The sequence below is a fragment of the Hyaena hyaena genome, unplaced genomic scaffold (genome assembly GCF_003009895.1).
Source record: "Hyaena hyaena isolate Hyena2069 unplaced genomic scaffold, ASM300989v1 scaffold_60, whole genome shotgun sequence".
Classification (NCBI taxonomy): Eukaryota; Metazoa; Chordata; class Mammalia; order Carnivora; family Hyaenidae; genus Hyaena; species Hyaena hyaena.
This window is the reverse complement of record NW_024080692.1, coordinates 1,615,836-1,625,160: the sequence shown is the minus strand read 5'-3', so window position 1 is coordinate 1,625,160 and position 9,325 is coordinate 1,615,836.

The following is a 9,325-nucleotide window of genomic DNA, read 5'->3' as shown; positions in this document are numbered from 1 at the left end:
CATGACTGAAACATAATGTGGTTCCCTGGATGGGATCCTGGAACAGAAGGAGATCTTAGGTGAAAAACAAAGAAATCTGAATGAAGTATGGGCCTTAGTTAATAACAATCTATCAACACTGGTTATTCATTTTAGCAAACTCACCACGCGCACGTAAGATGTTAACAATAGGAGAAATCGGGTGCGGAATGTCCAGGAACTTTCTGTTCCATCTTCACAACTGTTACGTCATTCTAAAACTTTTCTAAAATACAGAAGTTTACTTAAAAACACATATCGAACAACTACCTGAAGGAAGTAATGTTACTTTGTTAGTATACCATGGGTGCTGTGAAATATATAACTTTCTAAATGCAGTTGTAGGGTCTTTCCCTGTGTGTCCTATAGACTAAATGCTTGTATTTTTAGTATTGACTGTGGTAGAGCAAAGGCCGGGTCATAGGAGTTATGTCTGGAATCAAAGCATCTAGTCAGTTCAGTTCAGTTGGTATTAACAAACTCTGTGTGTGTGTGTGTGTGTGTGTGTGTGTGTGTGTGTGTGTGAGAGAGAGAGAGAGGATGGGGATGCACGATGATGCCGTAAGGTGATGTAAAACAATTAGATGGATATGATAGCGTTTTCCCAGATTTGACTTGGGAATACACGTTATACAGATATAAACACAGTAATGCCAAAATATTTTATGACAACTGTAAAGGCATTCTTATTCCACTTATCTATTATTCATAATAGGCATTGTGTCAGATTTCAAAATGTATCAACTTATTTAACTGTGATGCTTCTGCTAGGACTCCCAACTTTATTGTATTTTAAAGTTACAGAAATAGTCGTAGTAAGGATTTCCTTCAAGGAGTCAGCTTTACTGGGCTCTCTCCAGGCCCTCTGCTGGTTGCTTCACAACCTGGAATCTAGGCCTTTCTCTGTCTTCTGGCATCTCCTACTGTTGGTTCATGGGGCCTTTCTCAGCTGTTTAATTCTTGTGTGTTCCTTTAAGACTTCAGTTGGCCAAGAAAAAAAGTTCAGTTCCAACATTTCATTCGTTTGAAAAATAACAGCTTGCATTTATACTGAAAATGGCAAAGTATTCCACAGATATGATCTCATGGGATTCTCAAAAGACATCTTAATAAAAATTCCTTTCTTAGCTAAGGGCATGGAGGGTAAGCTTAAAAGTGGCCCCAGCTCCTGATGTTGGCTCTTCTCAGCCACCCAGCATCTGATGACCCCTGTAGCATTCGGGGAACCCTCCAACATTATCAGGCAAGTGTGCATGTCCCCAGCCTCTGTTTCAGCTGTGACATAGGCATGTGGCCCAGGACCTACCTGTGACCCAGCTCCGGCCTCAGGCTTTGCATCAGAAGTTAGAGAAACGGAAACACGGGACCCATTCTGGGGTTGGAAGGGGCAGCTACATCTCGTTTTAGGAGGCAGCGCAGGGACAACGATTCAAGTGGGAACATCTCTACCACAATTCTACCCAGGAGTCAGTAGGACAAGAACCCACATCCGGTGCCCAGCGATGGGGCGAACACCAGACAATTTTGCAAGACAATTTTGGACTCCGTTCCTTGCTGTGCTCCCGTAGTTCTCTACCTCTCTGGGAGATTCTTGCAGACACTGAGACTTCATCCCTGCCCCCGTGCTTTTTAAAAAATAGATTTGGCAAAGAGTAGAATAGAATAGCATTGACATACAATTGAATAAAATTGGATTGATATACAATTGAATAAAATAGATTTGACATACAATAAACTGCACATATTTAAAGTATATAATTTGATAATTTTGACATATATCTACACCTGCAAAATCATGACCATAATCACAATAGCAATAATACTCATCACTACCAAGAGTCTTTTCATGCTCCTTTTTAAGCCTTCTTTTCTACTCATTGCCACCCCCTCCCCCACCCCTGCCTATTCCAGGCAGCCACTGATCTGTTTTCTGTCATTACAAAAAATGATTTTCCAGAAATTTTACATAAATAGAGTCATACGGAGTACACATTTTTTGTCTGGTTTCTTTCACCCAGCATAATAATTTTGACATTCAGTTTGCTGCAAGTATCAATTGTTGAACATCATTTTTATTGCTAAGTTGCATTCTGTTGTAAAGATATACCACAATTTATCCATTTGCTGATGGACATTTGGGTTGTTTCCAGGTTTAGGGTGTTACAAATAATGCTTCTAGGAAAATTCATATGTAAGTCTTTGCATGGACATGTGCTTTCATTTCTTCTGAGTGAATGCCTAAGATGGAATGTCTGGTGGATAATACTTAATTTAAGAAGCTGCCAAGAATTTTCCAAAGTGATTGCACCATTGTACATTCCTACCAGCAATGAAAGCTCCAGGTCCTTCACATCTTCTGCAACATTTGGTATGATAAGTCTTAAATGTTACCCTTTCTAATAGGTATGAAGAGATCTCATCATGGTTTAATTTGTGTTTCCCTAATTACTTGATGATGTCGAGGTATCTTTTCAACTGCTTTTTTTTTTTTTTTTGCCATCCATATATATTCTTTGCTGAAGTATCTGATCAATTCTTTTGTGCAGTTATTAATTGGGCTGGTTTTTTTTTATTATTGACTTTTGAGAGCTCTTTACATATTCAGGTTACAAATATTTTCACATCTTCTGCTCCCCTGAGACTTGCCATTTTATTCTCTTAAAAGTGTCTTTTAGGGTCACCTGGGTGGCCCAGGCAGTTAAGCATGCAACTTCGGCTCAGGTCATGATCTCACAGTTTCTGGGTTCAAGCCCTGCATTGGGCTCTCTGTTGTCCGTGTGGAGCTTACTTCCAATCCTCTGTCTCCCTCTCTCTCTGCCCGTCCCCTGCTGACTCTCTTTCTCTCTCTTTTTCTCTCAAAGATAGATAAACATTAAACAATTTTTAAGAGTGTGTTTTAAAAGGCAGAAGTTTTAAATTTTGATGAAGTCCACTCTGCATGTGTTGAATTGCTTTCAGTAGCACATCCAAGAAATCTATGCTTACCTTAGCATCTCAACTTGAATTCTCTTATATTTCTTTTAAAAAATTTGCAATCTAAATCTTTTATATGTAACTCTATGGTCCATTTTGAGTTTATTTTCTCCTGTAGCACCCCCACAGTCTCACTATTCCCTAGCTCACAGAGTCAGTGTCTGCTCTGTCTGCCCCCTTTCCCTGCCATCTAGCTTTCCAAACTTCTGCCAATTGGCTCTGTTCACACTGCTCCCACCACCTAGAACATGTTTCCCTTATCCCTTTTGACCAAATACCTTATCTATTTTAACTCAACATAAGCTATCCCGTGCTTGACATAGCTGAGCACATAGAAGACACTATTGTTTTTAAAACTGAGTGAAGGAATGAGTGACGTTGAGTTCCGAGACTAAGATGATGTTAGAGTAAGCTGGGGAACTGGAATTTGGCTCTTGATTCCCTGTGGCATTTGAATTAAAGGCTCAAAAAAACTTCTTGACTGCTGTCAGCTTCCCCTACTCATTTTGGAAACGTCAGTAGTGGTACCCAGCCTGCAAATCTTTTGGGGATTGAGCCACTTCCTGCCCCATGATTGGTTGCCGTTATACCATGAAGTTATTTATGGGTGGCTTTAGTCTTTAAGAATTTCTGTTGATCCAATAATTGGTCTAAGCATTAGTTTCTGATGATTTAGCTGTGTTCCTTGTGAATTAATGATGACTAATGATAGGGATTTAAGAACTGATACCCTCAGGTACTTAGCTCTTTTAAGTAGCACATTATACAATATAACACTTAAGGTTCATGTTCCTTAAAAAAATATTTCATGAAAACCCAGGAGGTGAACCATAAGTGCTATATAAGTTGCATTAAGGATTAATTTTATAGCTCCAGAGGTAGAGCCAGAAGCACATTCTTTTTTTGTCTAAATCAATGTGCCTTTCACTAGGAACACAGGCTCATGATGAATGGGTAGTATATGGATTCCAGCTCCCAAACTCCAAAATCCGGTGCTTAAAAGAGGGAAGCATACAAACCTGAATTCGACTGTGAAGAAACATCAGATAGACCACATTGAGAGATAGGCTCAAAAGTATCAAGATTATGAGAGACAAAAAGACAATGGGGACCTGTCCCAGATTAGAGTCATTACAACTAAACGCCATTGTGAAATGCTGGCTTGGATCCTAGGTTATAGAAAGAACATCGGTGTGACAACTGGCAAAATTGGAATAAGGTCTGTTGATTAATTAGTGGTATTGTCTGTACTATTTTTACTTTCCCGGTCTTGATAGTTGTACAATGGTTTCATTCGTGGAAGATAGAAGAATACATGAAAACTTTGGGGACTATTTTTACAACTTGCTTAGAAGACTAAAATTAATCCATAATAATATATTGTTCAAAATATTCCTAAAATAAATTAATAAGCAAACAAAAAGTCCAAACAGATACACGAAAAGAGAGGGAGACATTTTCTAACGCAGAGAATACTATAAAGATTTTAAATTGGCAGGGTGCCAGGGCGTCTGGGTGGCTCAGTTGGTTAAGCGTCCAACTTTTGATTTTGGCGCAGGTCATGATGTCGTGGGTTTGTGAGTTCAAGCCTCGCATGGGGCTCTGTTTGTTTTCAGCACAGAGCCTGCTTCGGATCCTCTGTCCCCATCTCTGTTTGCACCTCTTCCACTCCTTCTCTCTCTCTCTCTCTCAATATAAATAAACTTAAAGAGAAAGTATTCATTGGCAAGGTTCCAGGAGCAAAAAAAAAAAAAAAAAAAAAAGGCATGCAAATTGATCCTCCTGAGCCTATGGCCCCTCAAGAAAATGGATTCTTCTCGATATAATAGAAGAACAAAGCCACCACCTCTGGTCTCAGCAGATGCAACAGCTGGAATACAGAACAGGTACCTGACCTATTGCCTTGGGCTGCCCTGCTGACTGGGCCCGGGGGCTGCTGGGTGTCAGCCTAAGACTTCCCCAAAGTGGGAAGGAATCAGGGCTTCTCTGCCCAAATACAAGTGAGCCACCGATCTTTCTGAAACAGACAAACCAGTCAGCTGTTTATATTCCAAGTATGACATTGGTTCCCCAGTACAGCCTGTTGCACTGTAATCAAGGGACTTGATCGGATTCACCCATAAGGAGTGTCAGCTTCAAACAAAGAAGCTGGTGAGCAGAGAAAATACAATCTTTCTTCCAAGCCGTGTCAACAAAAAAAGATCATCCCAACGACCCCTCCTTTTGAGAGCACTATGGTCTCTGCTGTACTCAAAGACGCCTGGGCTCAAAGAAGCCTGCTGACCTGCTGAAGAATGCAGGGATGAAAGGGATTCCAGTGGCTTCCATCCAAGTCCTATGCACCATAGAGAGGAATGACTCCTCTCCGCCTCTGAGCTAGGTCAATGCCAATGTCCCTTCTAACTTTAACTTAACCTATTTAATCTTCTAACTAGTAACTTAAGGAAAGAGCATCTACTCACGTGAGAAACACAGACTAAACCTAAGGGCCGTCATTACCATTACAAGGCAAAGCCTGGCATTGCTGAATGAGAGGCACTTCTCTCTCTGGTTCGGAACCATGACCTGTGGTGTGTCTACTTCTGGGCTCTGGAAGCTGTGGCCTCTGAGCTTCTCAGGTACTGTATCATACACTATTAACCTGGGTGTATTTTCAATTCTTTTCCATTGGCATCTCTCTGAAACAGACTAACAGCAAGCAAATGAAAACCCCCTCTATAGTTCTCTCTATTCCTTCACAGCCAAAAGCCAGGAAATTTTAGACAGACTTTGCCATATCCATCATCTTCCTTTCCACTGCCTCCTTAGTCAACTCCACCATGCCCTGAGAGGTAAAGAGACACTCAGTAAGGCCACCCCTATACCACGAACCCAAGGGACATCTTCTGGCAGCTAACAAAACAACTTGGTGATCTCAGAAAGTTAAGATCAGAAATTGTATTCCAAAATTTTGCTGGACACTGGGGTGGCTCAGTCGGCTAAGCATCCAACTTCAGCTCAGGTCATGATCTCAAGGTCCAGTCTGTAGGTTCAATCCCTGCATCGGGCTCTGTGCTGACAGCTCAGAGCCTGGAGCCTGCTTTAGATTCTGTGTTCCCCTCTCTCTCTCTGCCCCTCCCCATTCACGCTCTGTCTCTCTCAAAAATGAATAAACATTTTTTAAAAAGTTAAAAAAAAAAAACAAAATTTTGCTAATGACTTTGAAAAGCCCACTCTAAGACCTTTTTTTTTTTTTTTCAAATCTGTCGTGTTCTTTCACTTAGATCTTTTCGATTCTGAGGAAAACTCTTTTCCTCGCCTTCTGTGATTCAATGTTCTCCTGAGACTGTGCTCATTTTTTGTTCCATTTCATCTTATCTTCTGTCTTTCCTGCCCTAATCATGGTCTTCCACAGGGTTCTGCCTCAACCATACCCCTCCTCACCTTCTCCTCTCCAGTGAGCATCTCTTCACCCAGTATCTCTGTGGAGATCACTCCTTCACCCGATGCTCTTGATGATGATGATCTTCAGGACCCCTGGGTGGAGGTCATGCCATGCTGCTGCTTCCAAGGATACTCCACAGTCAGCTCTCCTGCAATGTAAGATTGGGTAAAGAATTCCCTGGGCTATGCAGTATATGGGGGTAAGATTATATAGCTAGAAATTCCTCTGGAAACCTTTGTCTCCCTAAAAGAATGCAGACGAGTCCCAAACACATTCAGTATAATTCAACTCTACCTCTGGGAATCAGCTATTTTCTTCTATCCCAAGACTGGGCTTCCTGAGAAAATGATCCACATTTCCCTAAGAAAATAAAACTTGATTCAAGCCCAGAAATATTTAACTATAGGCTAATCATAAGCATTAAAAAGATATTGATCACCTATTTAATACTGACATCCATTTCTCCAGTTACCCCATACTCCACTGATTCAAGGGACTGTGTGCATTATAACAATTTTGTGACCTCAAGGTAACATTTCTCATTACATTTCTCATTTAGCAAGATTAGCTAAAATGGTTGTGTGTGTGTGTGTGTGTGTGTGTGTGCACGCATGCGTGCATGTGCATATGTGTGTATGACTCAGAAACTTTTAAAAAGGTTCCAGCTTCTTTTGTTGTTCTTTGAAATCTTATCTTTGTTCTTTCTAGAAAATGCACGTGTCTTGTGCACGTGTCAGCAATGACAAAACTTATATTTTTAGTCTGACTTCCCTCCAGAACTCAACCCTTAAATTTTTTCTACCTGGCAGACCATTTTATACAAAAATTAACTGTGAATTCCTTGAAAGTGGGGACAATATTGGACACACCTTTATATACTTCATGCCTAGTGCAATGCCCAGTACAGAGCAGATGCTCAGAAATATTAAAGAAATAAATGGACATTATGCAAGATTATGAGATTATGGAATACTGTTTGTGGAAAGCTCTTAATGGTCAAGTATACTGGTATGGGTTACTATTAATTTAAAAGGTACTGTTAATTAAAAATAACCATGACAATCAATATTTGTACTATACCTGAAGATATGTTAGCATTAAAATCATGTATTAATACTTTCTATTTTGTGTGTGTGTGTGTGTGTGTGTGTGTGTATGTGTGTGAGAGAGAGAGAGAGAGAGAGAAAGAGAGCGAGCATGGGCACGTGCAAGCACGAGTGGGGGAGGGGCAGAGGGAGACAAAGAGAGATTCGTACACAGGCTCCATGCTCAGTGCAGAGCCCAACGCAGGACTCTGTCTCACAACCTGAGGATCATGACCTGAGTCGAAATCAAGCAGCATGTGCTCAACTGACTGAGCCACCCAGGTGTCCCCATGTATTAATACTTCAAATTTAATTTAGCAGCATCTTCCTCAATATGGCTACAACCTTAAGTCCTTCTCCTCCAAGCTAATAAACTCAGTCTAGTCAATGTCTCTGGAACATACTATCTTTATTTCTTTGTGTCTGTAATTAATTCCCCTTTTTAAATAAAATTGAATTCCTATTTACTCTTATTTAAATGTTCTTCAAGGTTCATCTCAGCTCCCCACCTCTTAGAGCAAGGATTTCCTCAGCCTTCAAGCCCACATGCCTCTGTCCTCTGAATTCTTTTTTTTTTATGTTTATTTAATTTTTGAGGGGAGAGAGAGAGAGAGACAGAGCGTGAACAGGGGAGGAGCAGAGAGAAAGGGAGATACAGAATCCAAAGCAGGCTCCAGGCTCTGAGCTGTCAGCACAGAGCCTGACGCTGGGCTCAAACCCACACACTATGAGATGGTGACCTGAGCTGAAGTCAGTTGCCCAAATGACTGAGCCACCCAGGCGCCCCCGTCCTCTGAATTCTTAAAGTGTGTGGTCTGACTTCCTAATGGATAATCAGGGTACAACTGTGTGTCTAATTCTAGTTCATTTGCATTCTGTGTAAACTTCCTCAGCTACTTAACCTTCTTGAACCTTGATTTCCCAATCTATGGAGAAGACATACTACATTCACTTCTCAAGATTTTTTTTTAAGGATTATGTGAAATAATGTTTATAAAGAACTTAGCTTGTATGTGGTAAGTATTCAATTAAGAATAGCTCTAGGAGTGCCTGGGTGGCTCAGTAGGTTAAGAATCTGACTCTTTTTTGATTTTGGCTCAAGTCATGATCTCAGGGTTGTGAGACTGAGACCCCCATCAGCTCCATGCTGAGCTTGGAGTCTGCTTAAGATTCTCCCTCTCTCTCTCTCTCTCAAAAAAAAAAGTAGATCTAGTGTTATCAAATGGTACATACCATTTGCCATCTTATTTTATTGTGGACTTTTAATGAATATTTCATTACTCTCTAGAGTGGAGGTCTTTCTTAATTTTTTAATCACTGACAGTTGTGCCTTACTAAAGGGCTTGATGATTTACTTATGATCTACTTCATTATGATTGTTATTGTTATCATTATTATTATACCTCAGGCTTCTATAATATTTTACAGTTACAAAGCTCTTTCATGTACATTTTATTTCATAACCATGCAGTGACCTAAGCTGAAAGCTTTTTAGAAAAAAACAACAAAAAGCACTAAGTATAAAAGAATAAAAGGATAAGTTGACTTTATCAAACTTTAAAATTTCAACTTCTCAAAAAATATATCCAGCTGAGCAAAATATTTGCATTCTGTGTATCTGACAAAAGACTACGTCCAGAATTATAAAGAACTCTTACACCTAAATGATAATAAAACCCGATATTTTAAATGGTCAAAATATACAAATAGGCACTTCAAAAAATAAAATATATGAATGGTCAATAACACATGAAATAATATCATTAGTCATTGAATATTAACATTAAAATCAATATGTGGCTTTACAAACCATTTCACATGCAGT